General features: G+C 32.2%; 1 protein-coding gene across 7 annotated transcripts in view; it reads right to left on the bottom strand.

Moving 5' to 3' along the window:
* Nucleotides 1-21,314, bottom strand: part of PCDH9 (protocadherin 9) — a 918,924-nt gene that overhangs the window by 305,662 nt on the left and 591,948 nt on the right. The gene's annotated exons all lie outside the window — the stretch shown is intronic.

Raw genomic sequence — 21,314 nt, 5'->3', positions numbered from 1 at the left:
ACTGTGACCTTGCAAGGTAAAAGTAAAATTTGGCGTAAACCTCCAGCAGAATAGGATTTTTAAAAACGCACTGGGTTGGATAGTACATTAAATACACAAGGTCATAGACTGTGCTGACAAACATTAAAACAATTATTTTGAATCATTAAGATCATGTCACAATGACATGCAATAATTTACTGCAAACAGAACAAATATATTTTGTATTCCCATGATTCAAGAAAAGGTCACATTGATTTGATCCAATATTGAAGATACCTAAGTAATGAAAAATTAAATTCCAGATTATATAGAGATTCCTTTCATTTCACACACATGAAAAAATGATTAATGCTATATACCTACTTGTCCAGGAAGGGGGAAAATTGTTATATCAAGCTTTCGTTAAATTAATCTATTCTCTGTCCCATTTCCCAACAAATGATTCTTTAATGCACACATTAACAAATTAACCATTCTCCATTTATTTTTCTAGGAAAATTCTCAAATTCTAAAAATAAAACACTGCAATTAAGATGGTTATACATTTATATATATATATATATATGTACACGAATGTGTATATGTGTATGTGTATTTACACAAATACATAGGTTTATAGATATATGCATATATATATATATATATATATATATATATCTACATATACGTAAATTTGGGAGAGATAAATCATATTTTCATTTCTTCTACATGTAATACATACTGCTGGGTATTTAATATTTGCAATCTTTCTTTTAGGAATTTTACACTTGACCATGTTAACTAAATGAATGAGACAAGACTTTATAAGGATGTGGAAATAATGTTCTCCATCACTGGATCATTGTTTTGCCTTAATCATGATATGTCAAATAATTAAAAATCAACAGAAATATTTAAAATGTCTGTGATAGAACTCCCATATGTATTATTTAATAGTTCATTACCAGAAAAAAATTTAAAAAAACCTGCTTTGATTCTCTTTCTTGCTAAATAACCACTTTTATTAAAAAAGGGGGGGCACTATAAATTGTAAGGGTAGATTGTACTGAAGCAAAACATGCCTATGCAAAAGAAACTTCATTTTTTGTTTTTATTTTCTTTAGTTATCTTTACATTAAATGGAAAATTAAATGTAGAGGACATATACAAAAAATACACAAGTTGAGAGAAAATTGTTCAAATACTGCAATAATTTATATTCAAGATTATGTTCAAGAAATTAATACACATTTGTCTTTTTTTTCAAGTAAATTAAGTATTTGAGCCAGAAAGGTTAAAAATGGCTCAGGGAACAACCATGCTACGTAATGGTTTGGGCCTTAATTTATGCAACAAGTTCAGTTTAACAATGAGAAAAACTGCTAATCAGTGCCCATAGATATTAGATCATAAATCCAATAGGGCCAAATGGATATTTGCAGCATAGCAACTACTGGCTTAATAATTTAATTAATCTAAACATGCAAAATTTTGTGCTTGCTTAAATTTGTTTAGCATATGACACATTAATGGAGATTAAAAACTACAAGTATACCTATAAATTTAAAATGTGTTTTAGAGGAAAAGGGACAATAACCAGATCTTACATAAATACCTCATAAGAACCATATTAGGAACTTGAGAGAATGAGTTCATATATTTGGCCTTGTAATTATTTACCTTACATAGCTAAATTGAAATACCTCTGATTAGTACAGTGTTCTTATAAAACTGCTGCAAATGAAAGACAGTGATAATCAAAGTAGTATATAATTAGGAGAATACTAGCTTTCCTTAGAGGTTTCCTGTTGCAACTATTACTTCAAGTGAAGTATTTTAAATGCTGTAATTCATTTTTCTCCTTACATCGAATTGGAAATTTAGAATGTTTCCTTTAGCAAGACTATCTTGTTGGACATTTGATAATATTTTAACTTTCAAGCTGTTTTAATATGTAGTAATGTATGGATGTTTTTAATCACTATTTTCACTAACTGTCCATAACATAAATTGAGTTCTATATTTTACTTTTTAATATGGTTATAGAAGATTTATATGAATATCCTTTAATAACAAAACCTGTTTTTTTCCCCTCTGGGTATTCAATATGAATTTGTTTGATCAAGGAATTTTTTGAATTAAAGATAACCATAAATATTTAAAATCCCATTTTGGAAACATTTAGAACACCTAAGGGCTTAGTATATCACTCAGTGGGTTACTTTTATAGTGTTTTGCCAACTAATAGAAGTTTTAAATACAATATTAATATTTTGTTTATCTTTCCAACTACTTTTACTTCTTGAAAAATATTTAAGCATATTACACATCATTAATTAACAATTTTTACCATGTACTATAATTTAAATTATGTTAATGTTAGCAACTTAATTATGTGAAAGGTCTATATATATCAGAGAGGAGAAATACCAAAAGCAAACTTTTAGAACTTCAGCTTTTTTCAGTGAATGATTTTGTCTCTAATATAATGTTCTTAAATTTTATTAAAGAGGGATTTCAGGATTGGGTTTCAATTTCAATGTTTAACACTGCTAAGCCTCTTGATTAATAAGATTTTATGCTTGCAAAATGCCCCATTACCTCAATTATAGCCCTTTTCAAATTGAGACCATTTCTCATTTATATTTCCTTTCCAAGTTACATATAAGCCCTCAGTAAATTTTAAATCAATAAAAGCACAAACGAATGAATGGAATATGTATTCCACAAAATAAATGAACAGCTCCCCTGCATCTAATTACTTTCAATGAGTTTATTAGAACAATAGACCAATAAAGAACTATTAAATATACTGTGCAGTTTTCTGAAGTGATTTGAATTCTGGAATGTTCAAAATCAGTGTAAAGATTCCTGATCATAACCATAATTTTAGAATTCATTGTCAGACAATTCAAAGACAAAATATTTCACTACCACAGTCTACTGAGGAATTGTCAAGCTGTTGATATTCTAGAATTTCAATTGTCTTTTTCTAGAAAAAAAATCATACTTTATTCTGTTGAAAGCATTTCCGGTGACTGGTTGTCTTATGTTTCTAATAAGCTGACAAAAGATAAATGCAAACTAAAAGCACTTCATGCAATCCTCTAATTACACATTTTTCTTCAAACATTTTGTGTAAATGCATGATAATATACTTAATTGCCATCCACTTGCAATTAGGAGTTGGGTCTGTTACATATTCTGCACAAGTAGAGTAGTAGAGTATTATATTGTCATATCTGTTTTGTGTTTTACATTTTATGAACAGTAATTATGAATATTGGTATAGACATTGGCATCAGAGTTTATGCCTGAACAATTTCTTAGTGTTCAAGAAAACACATGTATAATAACATTTTTGACTAACAAATTAAAAATGTGTTTTTTTAAAGAAGCTTACTTACAACATATAATTTTTTTCTCTCCAAATTTATGCATTAAGACTGAAATTACACACAAGCCCAGAAAGCACTCTAATTTACTTGAGAACACTTAACCTTAAGTTTGTTTTTCCACATTTCTTTTATTACGTACTATAACATTCCAACTTGAGAGAGAGTGAGAGACAGACAGACCAACAGACCTACAGATAGAGACAGAGAGAGAGAGAAACTGACAATATAATTCCATTTTCAGGGGTTTTCATAAACAAATTAAACAAATCTTTCCCAGCGGCACACCTAGGATTCATTTGTACACTTCTATGAAGTCATGTTGTAAGAAAACATTGCTTTATATTTGAGGTGTCTTTTTAAATCAACTTACAATATCTTATTCAAATAACAAGCATGTCACATGGAGGATTATATTTTTTAGATGATAGCTCTGTGCAGGACCTAATAACTTCTGGATTCTATTCAGAACTGATAGAAATAATTTTGAGAGCTTTTCCTTGCCAAAAATATTGGAGCTTTCTGCCTGTTTTTAAAAAATTGATATTTAACTTTTCTCAGTGACTGTACAGATATTCTTAAAATGCATTTTGGTCTATTATTTAAAACACAAGTATATACACACGCACATGCACAAATATATCGATACCTCTCAGGAGAATTTTTCCTACAGAATGACATTTGCTATTTACATATAGTACAAGCACAATTAATTTGTTGATTAATTTGATTAACGCACACATTAAAAACAGATATTAGTTTCACTGGGTAACTGTGAAATTGACTGCCCATTATTTGGTGAGTGAGGAAAGAGTTAAATAACCAGACCACAAACCTAGTAGACCTGTAATTGACTAAACTGTGATACTAAATCCTCTCTCCTGACTCTGTCATCATAAGATTATTAGTATCACAATCAAATCAACTCATATATCTTAATATATAGAGCCTGTTATTTGTATTGACATTTTCTGAGAAGATTGTTTCACACTCAAGAAATCACATGGGCTCAAAAAGGAGAGTAAAAAAGTTTTTTTTAAAACTAATAGTTATCTCAGTGTTAGCAATGACTATGCACAGACTACAAAACATGTGGAAACACAATAGCACTTTGTTTATTAGAGAGAGGCTGGATGCCTCTTAACTTGGAGAATGTGGTTGTAATACCATAAAAATGGTTTTAACTTTTTCACTTAAATTAATTTGAATTTAAGAAAGCATCATTCTTCTGAAATTCTAAATACCCTTGCATTTACTGTCAAGGAGATTTCTTCAATGCACAAAACATTGTGTGTAATAGTTTAGTCCCTGAGAAATCGTTCAATGTATGTAATGTGCATCCAAAACATTTTCACTGAAATATTTGACTGAATATGCATTTACAAATTGTACATTGAAATTCATACACAGAGCATTAAGGACTATTTGAACTTTAATTAATGTAATTTGTTTATTATAAAGGGGCCCTCTTTCACCCCCTTTACATTCCATGTTTAGATGTGACACTTACTTATAACCATAGGGCTCTGAAAAAGAAGTGTGGCATGTTTCTGGTGACTCAAGTATCTTTTGAAGATTTCTATATTTTAGTTGCCTATAGAATTGCTCCCATCATTTAAGATTTTATCTAATTATGCAGCTCAAAATAACTAAAGAAACACATAAATTACCACACGAATCATAAGTACAAGAACATGAAATCATAACATATGCCTGTTCAATTAAACTTAGGTGTGTTTTCCTTATTCTTTTGACTTTCTGTGGTAAAATTATCTTTAATTTGAAGTGTCTGTGACTCTGCATTCCCTTTTCATTAATGATAGATGTTTTGACCCCTCTTATAAATATAAATACTGCTTTTCTGTCATCATTTATATTTTAGGCCATCAATATATTCCAAAACATAGTTTCTCAAAGTGAGCACTCAACCTTAGCCCTATTCTTCCTCACTTCTAGACTTCCCCGTCTCTTGTTATTTTGTGCTTTCTTTGACTCTGTCAGCAAGTCTCTCTGCAGCTTAGAGTTCTTCTGCATGCTTCAAAGGGAGAGATTCTTTTTCAGGTTGAAATCTATGTTTTTTCCAATGCACCTGACTGAAAGTATGATTTTTCATACACTGATCTTTTTTTTCTTTTTCCCAGAATAGAATAATCTAAAAAGAATTTAAATGAATGTATAGATAGATATACAGTTATGTATGTGCACATTTATTTTCACCAGTTCATTGTGATAATGGGATAAAAATTATTTTTATTCAACCTATTTATGCTGTCTAAATGTGAAAAAAAGAAATCTCTAAGATTTCAGGTACATCATTATATATCACAAACCATACATGTATTTTCATCCAAAATTAGCATATCTGTCTCTCCTAATTGAATCTAAAGATGTGTACAAGACCAGATGGGTAACTGATTTATATTAACATGATTACCAAAACCTTTAACCCAGTGTATAAACATAATTAAAAAAAAAAAAAAAAACCTATTAACAAAGGTTATTTTCCTTAATGAGAAACAAGCATAGGCTTCAACTATAAAATTAAAATATGTAGAAACAGAACAAATGATTCTTTCCCAATCCTATCGTTCAATGGCAACTATCCATTAACAATATGTTTTTGAAGTATTATTCTAGTCATAATTTTTCTCAATGATATCTCTGCTGATGGGGCAACAACTGCATCACTTTCCATAGTATCTTCTGATTTAATATTTGATTACAAATAAGGCTGCAAAGTTCCAACTAGATGAGGTAGTCACACAGTGATCCAACTGTGACATTTTTTAGGACTCTGGGTGTTGAGATAAAGTAAGGTATCAGAATCATTGAGATTTCCAGTCAATTTTAAAATACTATTATATCTGAAATTTCCTATATCAATGAAACAATATTAATTACTGGAATTGGATGGAGCATAAAAGACTCCAAGTATAAATATTCCATCCATATTTACCACAACTAGTGCACATATGTTATGTAAACTAGACTTGTTGGTAGATTCTTTTATTGTATTTTCTAAATATTAGAACAAATACTTGACCCAAATAATATTTGTACTGGAACTGACCCAAGTTATACTGTCCTAAGACAAACTGACTGAATTTATGAAGAAGCTACATTTAGGAAATAATGAAAATCAACAAGTAATGTATGTGTACCTCTTGCAGTATACAGAAAACCTTGTATTCCTATGATATTTTAGTGTTGAATACAAAGGTTAAGAATCAAAGTTTTGAAAGAAAGACACAAAATAAAAAGACAAAGGAGAAAATACTGAAGTATGACACATGCCTTTTACAAGCAGCTCTTACATATATTGATCAGTAGGCTTAATAAGAAAGCCTAATCTATATTTAAAAGTAACTGTCTGCTTGGCTCCTGCTCTGTCGTGTGCAGCCTTCAGATAAACAGTAAATGAAGTGTCCACATGACAGACTATTCAGCAGAACTGGCGCTCTGATTAGTTATTTAACAGTTTTATTTATTTATCAGTTTTGCAAGATGAATAAACATGTTTTCTATACATTATCTTAATAGACTTGATGATGATGCAACGAAAATATTATACAATGTCATGTGTGGATCAAAAGATTGGAGTATTTGTTCTATAATTTTCAGTGTTGCATAGAAGCTTCCATTTATCATGTGCTAGGGCCCCCCACCCCCACCCAACAGCAACATTGGCTGATTTCACTTTTCAAGTACAAATCATTATTCTGGATAACAGAATCATCCACCTCCTTGAGGGTCTGCCAAGATTTGCAGGAAATAAAATGCAGTTTGGAGCAGCAAAATGGAAATCAAAGGGCTGCCTTCAGCATTCATGCAGCTCTTTAAGCGGCAGGCAGCGCTTTCATCTATCAATGGTCCCTGGGATTAGAACTTTTAGAGGAACAAGGCTCACCTACTCACTTATTTCTCCCACACAAAATCAGAATTAGGGTGACAGGCAGTGAGAACAAATAATTGGTTCACTGCCTCTGGCGCAGAGGGTCACTGCAGCACTTTTTGTGCTTCTATCAGTGGTAAGAAAAATGTACATGTTTCCTTCTTTCGTACATGTTAAATATCTGAGTCTGACTGCAGTGAGCACTTTTCATATTTATTCATTCATTTCTTCAGCATATATGTATCCTTGGACTCCGTGTATAGGCCATGTTCTAGGCACCGAGACATAGCACTGAACAAAACATCTCAAAGCGCTTCGTTCGAGTAAGAGAAGCTGATACAAATGTTAGATGGCAACAAGTGCTTGGCAAAATATGTTGAAGGGAATAGTATTGAAATTCTAGAGTAAAATCCGTTTGCTTCTTTCTGTAGGAAGGTAAGATGAATTAGTACTGTGTTTCCCCAAAAATAAGACTTAGCCAGACAATCAGCTCTAATGCATCTTTTGGAACAAAAATTAATATAAGACCCAGTCTTATTTTAATATAATAAAAGATCAGGTAAAATATAATATAATAAATATAATATAATATAATATAATATAATATAATATAATATAATATATATAATATAATATATATAATATAATATAATAAATATAATATAATAGCGGGTCTTATATTAATTTTTGCTCCGAAAGACACATTAGAGCTGATTGTCCGGCTAGGTCTTATTTTTGGGGAAACACGGAAGGTCTCACTTCTGCTGTTATTGGTGTGTAACTATTATCAATAAAACTCATAATAACAAGGCAAAATCAATAATGCTACTTGATGTTAGGATGCCAGATAAAATAGAGGATACCCAGGCAAATTTGAATTTCAGACAAACACAAGTATCGCTTTAGTATAAGTATGTTCCAGATCATTCATGGTACATACAAAAAAAAGCACTCATTGTTTATCTAAAATTCAAATTTAACTGGGTGTCCTGTATTTTTGCTTGCTAAAACTGGCAACCCTATCTAGGAGGCATTTTTTTTTTCTTCTTCTTTAGGTAGCCTATCCTAGCCTAAGTAACAGCTTTTCTCTTTTATCTCAAGCTTAAAAATTAATATAAAATAATCTAAATATTGTTTAAACAATAGTTAAAAAGGAAAAAAAATCATACAATGTTTCTTATAACACATGCATTTATTTTAAAGTCATTTGTTAAACTAAAATCATAGTGGTGCTTTTGTGCTGTGCAATATAAAAGACAAAAAATTTTTACTTGATTCATCTAAGACTGTAGGTCCTACTCATACTCAAAGGAGTCAAAATGAGAGTAGTTTCCAAAGGATCTGTAAAAATGTAAATATCCTCACTGAAAAATCTATTTGTTAAATATACAAATAGTAAGACTTAAAACAAAACTTTAGTGAAGACGTGTCTTGAGAAGGGAGTTAATTTAGCAGTTGAAAACTAAATTCCAGATCCTATCCTACACTCATAAGCCTTGTGATCTTGAAGCAATTATTAGTGAATTTAAGCTTCAGGGTTTTTTCAAAATTTATTTTATGGGAAAATGATACTTAATTCATAAGATTGTAATGAGGATAGAATGCTTTTAGCCAGGAAAGAATTTATCACAGTGCCTCGCACATTTTAAGTACTCAATAAATGGTAAATATTAATATTATTATTAAAGTCCAAATTGTGTTACATATTATGTAAGGTCTTGTACTTTCCTTTCATTAAACATGTGGTAAGTCACACCTCTAAGAGGGAAAAAAAAATCATGAGGTCCCTCCAAATTGAGCTACTCATAAAAGACAAAATACAAACCTCCTCAGGCATAAAATACAGTAATCCCCACTTATCAGCTGTGGTTTCACTTTCCTCGGTTACAGTTTCCCACAATCAACTGTGATCTGAAAATGTTAAATCGAAAATTCCAAAAATAAACAATGTATAATTTTTCAGTTGTGCACTGCTCTGAGTAGCATGATAACATCTCTTGCCATTCCACTGTGTCCCTCCTGGGACATGAATCATTCCTTTGTTCAGCATATCCATGATGTATATGCTCTCAACCCCAAAGCTCAAGATTACCAATGCTGGCAATTTGAATATGGCAAAAAAAGCCATAAAGTGTATATTTGTATGATAGCCCCCCACTCCATCCCTTATCTGTGAGGGATAGGTTCCAAGACCTAGAGTGGATGCCTGAAACGAAGGACAGTACTGAACCTTACATATGAGGACTGACAATATTTAAGTTCACGAAATTATTGCAACAATGTTGCTAACGCTTTTTGATATCAGATGGATTATTCATTATGAATTTGTACCAACTGGACAGTTAACCAACTTTACTATTTGGAAGTCCTGAAAAGGCTGAGTGAAAAGTTAGAAGACCAGAACTTTTCACCAATAATTTATGGCTCTTGCATCATAACAATGCACCAACTCCAACTCACATGGCACTGTCTGCGAGGGAGTTTTAGCCAATAAAGAAATAACTGTATTGTATTGGAACACCCTCCCTACTCACCTGATCTGGCCCCAGTGACTTCTTTCTTTACCTGAAGGTAAAGGCAATATTGAAAAGAAGACATTTTGCTGACATTCAGGACATCAAGGGTAGTAAGCGACAGCACTGAGGCCATTCCAGAAAAAGAGTTCCAAAATTGCTTTGAAGGGTGGACTAGGCGCTGACCTCAGTGCACAGATTCCCCAAGGAGAGTATTTCAAAGGTGACCGTAGAGATATTCAGCAATGAGGTATGTAGCACTTTTTCAGGGATGAGTTCGCGAACTTAATTGTCTGACCTCATACTCGTATACTGTTTTTTCCAGATAAAGTCATATTTATGATAAAATGTAATTTATAAAATAGGTACCAAAATAAATGAACAACTAATGAAAAAATGTAACAATTATAACAAAAGCCTGTAATAAAAGTTATGTAAATAGCTTTGGGACCATTATTAACTAAAATAAGGGTTACTGGAACACAAGCACTGTGATGCTGGGACAGTCGATCTGATAAGTGAAATAACTACTAAGTGACTAATGGGAGGGTAGCCTATACAGCTGGATGCTCTGGACAAAGGGATAATTCATGTCGCAAGCATAGAGGAGCAGGGCAGAGAGAGATTACATCACACTAGTCAGAAACACACAATTCAAAACTTATGAATTGTTTATTTCTGGAATTTTCCATTTAATATTTTCAAACTGCGGTTGACTGTGGGTCACTGAAACTGAGAAAAGAGAAACCACGGATAAGGGGGACTACTGTACAGGGAAAAAAACATAGCATATACAGGGTTTGGAACTATGTGCGTTTTCAGGCATCCACTGGGGGTCTTAGAACGTAACCTCTGCAGATAATGGCATACTACTAAACTGTATTCTACCAAAGTTATTTTTATTTTGTGTGCCATTCGAATTAATTATGTCACATAAAGATATCTTATACACCTTATATATTTAGGTTCTCATAGTACCAATGAATCAGACTCAAATTTACTTGATTGGGGTGATTATAGGCAAGTAAGTCCAAAATCTACACATCTTGAAAAAGAAATTCTATGCAGATTGTTGGCTACTATACAGTAGTAAAATTTTCAAGCTGGCATATGCCTGAGTCATAATCAAAATGACTGAGGTATTGTTTGTGTCTATAGTCTAGTGGTTACCAGAGGGTAAGAAGGGAGGGGGCTAGTAGATGAGGGTAAATGGGATCAAATACATGGTGATGGAAGGAGAACTGAGTCTGGGTGGTGAACACACAATGTGATATATACATGATGTATTACAGAATTGTGCATTTAAAACCTATGTGACTTTACTAACCATTGTCACCCAAAAAAACTTCAACTGAAAAAAAAAATGACTGAGGTAGTTTTCCAGTTAAGGCATTGATAATTGTGTAACTATTTAATAATTTACGTAATTATTATTATGTGACTGCCTATTCTATATGCAGTCATCTTTTCCACAGGAAGCAAGAATAAAATGAGCATTATCTAAGTAGACAAAAGTAAATGAAATATATAGCACAGGTTTAAAATGCTTCTTCAAGCATCCTGCAATGTAGTAAACATTTTTCCCAAATGTATGAATAAATATATTTCTAAAATGAAGTTGTTGAAGTAAATGAAATATTTTTTGAAATAAATGAAAAATTTAGAATGAAAGAATGTGTGCAAAGAAGAAACATGCTTCTTTGGGAACAATCTGGGTCAGAAGGTATTTCATTACTATGTATTTTTGGCATATGTATCCTTTAAAACATAAGATTAATATATATATATATATATATATATATATTTACACACACACATATGTATATATACATATATATGTGTGTGTGTATATATATATATAGCTTGTGTTTTAAAGGACATATATATGTGTATATATGTATATATACTGATATATATATATATATATATATATATACATATACTGATAAAAATATTTCAGTAAAACCATAAAAACTATAAATTAGATGTCTATAAAAACTGATTATAAAGAGTTTACATAATATCATTAGGTTTAAGATTAAACTTTCCATTTATCGTGTTATTTACACAAGCTTCTCTTATTGCCTGGGGAAAACATTTTAAAGTCTAAAACTTCAAGGAGACCATACTGATTTTTTAATAATTAAAAAGTCTCACATATCTACAATCTCAAACACTTCTTCTGAGTAAACATTGCAGGAAAAAATAAAAACAAAAACACACCAAAATGTAATACTAAAAAAAGTCCGTCCAATTTGCTTTACTTACTGGTACAGAGAGCTAGCATTATAGTACACGTTTTATTTAAGTTGCTTGGAATAAGAGGACGAGTTGGACATCGCTCACTCAAACCTCCAATTCCCCAAACTAATAGTGCTAGGAAAGAGGCAAAGGGAATAGACTGAGTTTGAACCTCACCCTAAAGGCTAATAGAAGATACTTCTGTCAAATGCCTCCAAGCAAGAGATACACTGAGCTACCTTGAGGCCCAAATCAAACCGAGGGACTCTTTAGGCGCGCTGTTCCATTTGACCTCCATATCACCATAGGACAAAAAAGGAAATAACAGTTCCTAATATCTTTGGGAAATAGATGAAAAATAAATATTTGAATCAAAATCAGCATCTTGAATTGTAAGAGGAAAAACAAATCATTCAGTAATGAAAGCAGAAAGAACCTCATCGCTGTAGAATGTAACTTTGAATTGTAGCAAAGAAATTAGTTAACGGATTTCTCAAGGTCTCCTTTATTTCTGCCTTTTGTTCCATAGAGACCCCAACTTGATGTGTACTAAGTGAGCTCTTCAAGTGTGTGTCAGTTATACTGTGAGTAGATGACAGACTGGAGGGCCAGCACATGGTAGCTAAGGTCAAAGAGGAAGAAGATGCTTAGCCACAGAGAAAAGAAACACTGCATCTCAGGTTCTTATGCAATTCAGTGAAAATGCGAAAGTCAGGGCCACATATCAGGCTTTCTAACAATCAATCAAGAATGTCTGCCTGTCATTCACTTGTGGCCAAATAAATAAGCAATTCAGATAAAGGAAAAATAGAAAAACGCACCCCAAATAAAACAGAAAATTTGATTTTTGTTTCAATAGCATTCTGAGTACAATATGTAAATTACTACAAATATATCTTTTTTGTTCACTTAAAATATATACATTATAAAAGCATATGTTTTATTCTGTTCTTTCTTCATAGCAATTTTATTCCACTGCAGTTTACTATTACTATAACTCAAATGTCTATTAGTGTAACACAAATCAATAATTTATGAATTTTTATCACGTGAAGATGAACATAATAGAAAACAACAGCGGGTTTTTAGTTTTAAGAATGCCATAAAAAGGTATACTTTCTATTTACAGTTGGCAGATTATCTCGAATAGTTGATGGAGAATTTTAAAGCTCTTTATTCAATATTACCTAAACTATTCATATTTGAAAGAATGTCATTAGAATAATTATTGATAACTAGAAAGGAAATAAAATGTGAACAGTCAAAATGTATTTCCCTATGTTCATAAAAAAGTGCTGGTACATTATTCATGGAAATATTCCACAGAATATTTACTTACTCAAATTGTCTCTTCAGTTTACCAATTTAAATTTGATTAGAAGCACCAAATTTGGAAGGTATGAGGACACTAATACAAGTAAGAAGAGATAACATTTCTTACTTGAGTAATACTGACATTTTTGAGCTCTTGTTATTTGCCAGAACTTATTCAGGACACTTTGCTTATATTATTTCTAATACTTATTTTCTTTAAGACAGTTATATTATTATCTTAGAGAGACAGAGAGCAAGAGTGAGAGAGAGAGTGAGAGAGAGAATGAGAGAGAGAGAGAGAGATTGACAGAGAGAAAGGGAAAGGAGAGAGAGACAGATTGAGAGAGAAGACGAGGCCAGTGCCAACCTCAGTTTTCCTTATTCTGAAGTACATTATGCAGGGGCCCTGCAGATAATAAAATATATTCATATTCCATACCTTTTTCAATAACGAATAAACTAAAACACCAAAAAGTCTTCTGTGCTAGTATCATGTAACATTGATAGATTATAAACCAATTTCCCTTTTCTCTTTCTTAGGTTACTTGTCACCTATGTTAAAGACTTTACTTCATGAGGAGTATTGGTATTTCTAGCTCAAAACACCTAAACTTCTCATTTTAAATCATAATTTTCTATCTCACAATAGTTTGACTTAGGAGAGATTACTGAAATGCTTTTGTTACATATTTTGTAACTAGCTCTTAAGGAGTTTAAATCCGAACTCAACATCCTCTTTTGAATTAAGAACCCCTCTTTGACTTCATTTAAAAATGTATTTCCCTAATAAAAAGAGCCTTAGGAAATATTCCAATAAAGCACCACTCTTCCTATGATAGGATGGCACTTTTCCTAAGCCTCAGATTGTTGTTTTGTGGGGTTCTAAATCTAGTTTTGATCTCTCGATATAGTTTCACAATCGACATACTCTACATAAGAACTACTTCTTAAAAAACATAAAATATAATGTACTTCCTTTCCTGACTAAAGCATTTTCCCCCATTCATGGAATATTTTAAAGGCTAGCTCAAGTTTTCTTATTTTATTCCTAATGTGAAAGGGTTTTTCTTTTGAATGTGCAGGAATGATAAAATACCTGATAATGTCAAAACACAAAAACAGGAGAAAAAAAATATCAATAAAACCAGTGACAGCACTTTAGAAAGTTTATGGTTTAATTATTTCTTTCCGATGAGCAGTTAAATCAAAACTGTTATTATGCTATTTCTAACAATGCTGATGATTTGCAGAGATTAACTGGCAAATTTGCCCAAAGTATAGTATATTGCCTTTTTGCATATCTGACTGTGAGTTAGGTTATTACTAATTACAAAGAAATAAAGTTTTCTAGCCAATTACTGGGAATAAATCTATAAAGGTCCAAAATTCAAGTGAAGGTTACGAATCTGGAATATAATAAGCTGTTCATTAATATCCCTCATATGTAAATAAGCACTTACCATTTAAACTTATCTGTAGATGTTTGGGTAGATACTATAGAAATACCAAATCCCCTCCATGTTATTATTTAAAAGTTCTTTCTAGCCTAAATCTATATAATGTTTCAAACAACTAGTGCTAAATTACACAATTTTTAAAAACAATATGTGACTGACTTTGCAAGTTAAGTGAAATGCAGATCTAAGATATCATCCTGATGATTCCAGATACACTAAACAAGCAATATCTACCTTTCCTTAAGTAGCCGGCAAGAAATTAGAATTTATGGAAAATAGGTCTCATGTTTCTTTCCTTGGTATATTTGTTATGAGGACAGAATTGAAGCCAAAGAGTTTGCTTAAATAATTGTGTAGTTTGACTTAATTATTTCAATAACACTAACCTAATTGATGACTAACTATCAATTTAGACCCATTCTGAGTTGCACGCTGTAGCCCGCAATTTGCTCATGCCATGTTTCAGATGTGGTCATTTGGGAAGAGTAAGCTTCCAAGGTCATACAGCTGGCAAACGGAAGAGGCATGATCTGTGCTCGGTCTGTTTACCATGCTTCCCTGAAAATAATACCAAACTGGACCATCAACTCTAATGCGTCTTTTGGAGCAAAAAGTAATATAAGACCTGGTCTTATATAATATGTAATATATTATAGTATATACATAGGTCTTATATAGTATAATATATATTATATTATATTATATTATATTATATTATATTATATTATATTATATTATATTATATTATATTATATTATATTATACCGGGTCTTATATTAAAATATGACCAGGTTGTATATTAATTTTTGCTCCAAAAGACGCATTAGAGCTGATAGTCCAGGTAGGTCTTATTTTTGGGGAAACATGGTAATTATGCAGCACTTAGCCACTACACACATTTCCTGTAGCATCCTCCTTGAGAGATCTTAAAAATGTATTTGATGTATTCTACATGGATATTTTTACTAGAATATGCAACCAAAGTCTTAAGATTCCTGAAACAAATTTAAACAATGATTCTCCCTTCTCCCTTTCCCTCTCCCTCTTTCTCTTCCCACTACCCTGTTGACATAGGTTTTTTTTGGACATGGTTAGATTCTAAAAATTATACATTGCATCCCGAAAGCAAAGAAAGTACATAAAACTCAATTATACACATAAAGAATCTTACAATATGATGTGTCAAACAAAAGGACCATTAAACAACAACAAAATCATGAATCAAAACTTTAGAATTTCCCTGTTTGCAATAACCAGTAAAAGACTAACACAAAAGTTATCATTCAGTAACAGAGCAATGCATTTACACTGATGAATATAAGCACAAACTGAACTTGCAATGTTGAGGTGTCATTATTTTCTGCACATGGAAATAACTACACTGAAAATTGATGCCTTTTTAAAATAAAGAAATAATGTCTGTACAGAAGACAGTTGTCACATGACTAAATCTAAGGTAGACTAATCTTTGCTCTGAATTTTAATTGTAATTAAATGCATACCATGGGTAGATTTCCTCATAATACTTGTATTTTATATGAAGTTTAAATTGAATTTTAATTCACCTAATACTATTTTATTAAAACATCATATTTTTAGGATAGAGTTACCAGTTTTAGAAAACATAAAATACAGGAAAGCTGCTTAAATGTGAATTTCAGACAAACCATGAATACTTTTTTAGTCTTAATATGCCCCAAATAGTGCAAGGGATATTGCAATATTGTAATATTTGAGACATACTCAGACTAAAACATTTTCTTTGTTTATATGAGATTCAAATTTAACTAGCTGCCCTGTATTTTATCCAGCAACCTTATTTTAGAGTTATTAAAATCTGACATTCATGTATTTGTCAGTCTGAATAATTCTCAATCACCTGTCAAAAATGTGTGTCAAAATAACATTAAGGTAAATTTGGGACATTTCAGACAAACATCCATGGTTTGTTCAAATAATCCAAATTGTTAAAAACTCTAGATAATTTATTTTATTTATTTTCATATATTAAAATAAAATGTTAGTGCAATTTTATGAATATTTTTCTTTTATAATTAGTAATTTATTACCATGTTTTCCTTGTGAGATGGCTTTGAGGTTTAAAAAAAAAGAGAGAGGGAAAAAACCTTCAATTGTATGCTTCTAAGAGTTACCGAAATCAGTGAGCTCCTTATTTTTAGGTATGGCTACTAATTTGCTTAATCTATTTATCCATGACTTTTAATACTCAAATTATTATTAACACAGATATACAAAGAATGTGTTTTTTTTTCTGCTCTAGAGTAGACCACCCATACAGGGTAAAGTAAAGTTATTCTGCTTCATGGATCCTTAGAAGAATGAATCACATGACAGCATGCAGCTATGGAAATTGTGATTCCATGCTGCACACCAATGAAAGCTGACATTACCCTAACTTTGCACTAGGAGGCGTATTGTTCCTACAGATATTTCTAATGTAATACTAACCACACTAATCATGACCTCTTCAATAAGCTCAACTACACGAGAATAGTACTAACAACTTTTAAATATTCATAATAAACGAGTACTCAAAACTAATTCTTTGGGGGATTAAAGTCATACTTGAAATTGATAAGAGCTAAAACTTTCCAGCAGAGAAAGCTTGTTTTACAGCCATTTTTTAAAACTACTTTGTGTAATAGTATATGAAATCATCTCATTGTACCTCTTGCAGAAATAAAATGGTAATAAAACACAAAGTGCTTGATTAAAAATTGATATAACAAATACTTTAAAATCATAAAGTGAACATAACTTATTTAAAATAAAACAATAAAGACACTGGCGCACAAATATGCTTTACTATATAATGTTTATTAGTCTTTAGCAAATTGTGATGTTTTGAAACTACCCATCAAATATGATTAATATGACAAAATAGTCAAGAATTTAAAATATAAAGTTTTTAGAATTTGAAACTAAGACTTTGTTAGAATTTTATTTCTTCTAATGTATAACACTGCTTTTACATTTTGCAATTCAAGGAGGTAATTTTTAAAACTTGATTGGAAACTTTTACTAAATAATTAAGATACATGTTCTGCCTGTTGTGTACCTTTTCACTATCTATTCATAATAATAATCACAGTTCTAAAAATGATATTTACTAACTGAGACTGCATTCATGTCAAAAGCCCTTGGTCTACAGAATTTCAGCTCAATTCCGGGATGATTTCATTGAGTTATATGCTGCCTTACAAAGTGTGTACCGCAAACGCGGTTTCTCTAAACAGTAAAAGCATAAGCTGTGTAGTCAGGCACTCCTGAGTTTATACTCTGCCTCAGATACTTGCCAAGCAGTTTTAGACAAACAAATTTTCAGAAATTCAGTTTACTTATAATACTAATTGCAATATTAGTGTGGAATCATAAACAATATATTAAAATATTTACTAGCATTTCTCACTCATAAGCAGACCTCGATAAATATTACCCAGAAATGTCATCAGGCATCAAAACCATTTTTAGTGAGAAGTTCACCAACTGATTCATATGCAGTCAGGTAGAGTCAGAAGCACATGGCAGACAGGGCTATATAAAGTAAATGTAATTTCAAATCTTGTACATGATTAAACAGCAAAAAATCATTTAAAATAGCATTTAAAAGAAAAACCAGATATAAAAATAGCGTTATTCAAGATTCTCAATGAGACAAGATTAATACTTAATTCTGAATTAGTGGTAATAAGCGTTCCTGATATAATAATATCATTGTTTTTGTTTGCTTTTAAGTTAGTGAAATTCTTTCATCAGTCTAGTTATATATGTTCAAAATAACTGTCAATCTTCAATTGAAAATCCCTTACAACTTTTTCAGAATTTATGCTTTTATTGGATTATACATGGAGTGCATGAGCACATCAATGAGTTCACTTCTTAAGGAAATATGGTTCACCCTGAAAATTATTTTCTGAGAATCATACTATTTGAAAAATAAAAACAGGAATCTGTACAGATGCCATACCTAACAACTCTACAGACAATATATGGATATTTATTATTTATATGTATATAACATGACTGCTATAACATCATGGCTCTCCAAGAATTATCAGACTACAGGCTGAAAACCCCACTGAAGACAAAGGAAACAGTTTAGATCTAAATTGCAAGAGTATCACTACTGAAGATTATTGCTTCAATTATCTCACTTCACAAATTCCTCAATCAGTTTCAAAATGTGACTGCTGAATTTTAAGATAATATATCATACTATTCTAATATGAACTACTGTTTAGTTATGGATCTCTTAATATTTCTGAGCTCTTCTAATTAATTCTGCTCTAGACATTTATGAAGGAGGTTAAATTTTAAGTCCCATTAAATGTCAAAAGGACTGTTAGCCTGCAGGGGCACTGAGGGCTCTTCTATTCCCTATCTTCCTCTGCTTCTTTCTCAATGATGAAAAGGACACTGTCTCCACCAAGGAGGACTGTTGGGGTTTAACACATTTTATTGAGCATGATTCTCCTGGGTGAAGTCAGTGTGAACTGAACGTTGGAGTGCACAGGGTGATCCCTCCCTTGAGTCTCTTTTTCCATGTGACTACATTGGTAAAAGCTCTGGGGACTTCTTGAAGCAGGCTTGAAGGTTTCTTGCTGTTGTTGTTGTTGTTTTTGTTTTGTTTTGTTTTTAGCTTTAGAATCTCTTTTATCTTCTCCCATTTGGAAGCTCGCCCAGTGCTATTGCCCAGGTCTAAGTCATTGTGTGAGCAGCTGCACATATTGGATGAAAGTCTGGTTTAGGGCATCTTAGGTTAACCAGACTTAGATCTAAAATGGAGCCTCCCTGTTTTGGTTTTGGCTGAGGCCCAAAGACAAGAGAAGCCAGCTACTCCCACATGCAGAAGAGGTGGTCAAGAGCCAGTTTTGGTCCCTTAGCTCAATTCCAATGAAGGATGCTTTAAAATCGGAGTGGGGGAAGTTGGAGACTAGGAAGTCAGTGTAGAACGTTCTGTCCTATTTATCTGACCTATTCACACAAGCCCAGGAAAGGCTGATTCCGTGGAACCACTTAAAATCAATGGTGCTTAGACTAATCAAAACCAAGAAATATAAGGAGAATAGTTGGCTAACCCTCCCAAATTTTATGTGATGAGAAGTTGCCTTTTTGGGTATGATCTACCCTTCTGAGTATGAGAAGTCAAAAAATGCACTATGTTTTCCTTATGAGACCAAGATATAGGACATGAGATATCAAGAGCCAGAGCTGGTGTGGAATTTACTTAGATCATCCTAAAAGATTGGCTGGAGTAGTGAGAAACCTCTGTAGAAAGAGGATGCACATGTAACTCCACACACCAATGAAAAGAGAACCATTTATCAGAGAAAACTTTAGAGGTGGGGACACAGCTTGGGATGGGGCATATGTACCAAAGATCCCACACTACCATCCTGGAAACAGCCAGCTTAAAATCCTAGCAGTCAGAGAACACCAGTGCTTGCTTACCATTTCAGGACTAGTTAAAAATCCCTTTTCATGCTTTGTATCTCCTTTTAGCATTTATACTGCAACGATGATTTGCCATAATGATGACTGAATTGGACTTATAATTTCCTAATATAAGTGAATTAGTCAGTGACATGTATATAAAATAATGTGACCACAAAGGTATAACACTTGTCTAAAATTCCCTCCAAAGGCCAAAGAAAAGTGTCCACAGGGCTTCCTTTCAATGGGCAATGACTCCTGAAATAGGGTAGGGGTCTGTGGAGAATAAAGGTTTACCTAATTACATTCCACTTATTCTACTTGTTCAATGTCCTTGCTAAAAACAAATCATCCAAAACTGAAATAAATTAAAAAATGTAAAACCCTAAAAATTGTTATCACCACCCTTCATACCTGTTTTAAATCACTATTATATTTTTTTAAGTCTTCCTTGGAAAATAACATTCCATGGCTCACTTTTTTTCTTGTTCTTTGCTGACTAGATTCTGTTTAACTGTATTTTATCAGTTAAATGTGTTAAAATGTCTCCTTCACATTTAACATCTTTGACATCAAGATGTTTTGCAACAAATGGCTTTTTGCAATTATATTTATAGCATTTCTTTTCTTTACTAATGGTTCAGAAAATAAAGGTGCAACATACAATTTAATGGCCAACTGTAATATAAACCATGACTTTTTTTTTTTTTTTTCTTTTCTGTAATGCAAGTGCCAGATTTAAGCTCTGATTGTTGAGGCACCACCCATTTCAAAGAGACGTCGGCTGAAAGGATGGCTATCCCCGATGAACACATTGCCAGGAAAATGAACAGAAAAAGAGCCAGGCTGCTTTCCCTGCACTGAGGCTCCTGTTTTCAAGATCTTAGTTGATTTCAATAACTGATCGTGGGAGGCATTTGGGTTCGTCGTTTGTCTTCCCTTCCCTCAGGGCCCCGCCCTTGACCCCAATAAAAGTACAACCTCTTCCTGAGTACTCACACTTTCTCCATGGACCTCGCTGTGTGACCCCAAGTGTGCTGTGTGATTCCCAGGTCTTGTAAGAAACGTATCTTATTAAAGATTCCTG

The sequence above is a fragment of the Rhinolophus sinicus genome, chromosome 16, assembly GCF_057876585.1.
Source record: "Rhinolophus sinicus isolate RSI-liver-muscle chromosome 16, RSI-T2T, whole genome shotgun sequence".
NCBI lineage: Eukaryota > Metazoa > Chordata > Mammalia > Chiroptera > Rhinolophidae > Rhinolophus > Rhinolophus sinicus.
This window is presented reverse-complemented; position numbering and strand designations above follow the sequence as displayed.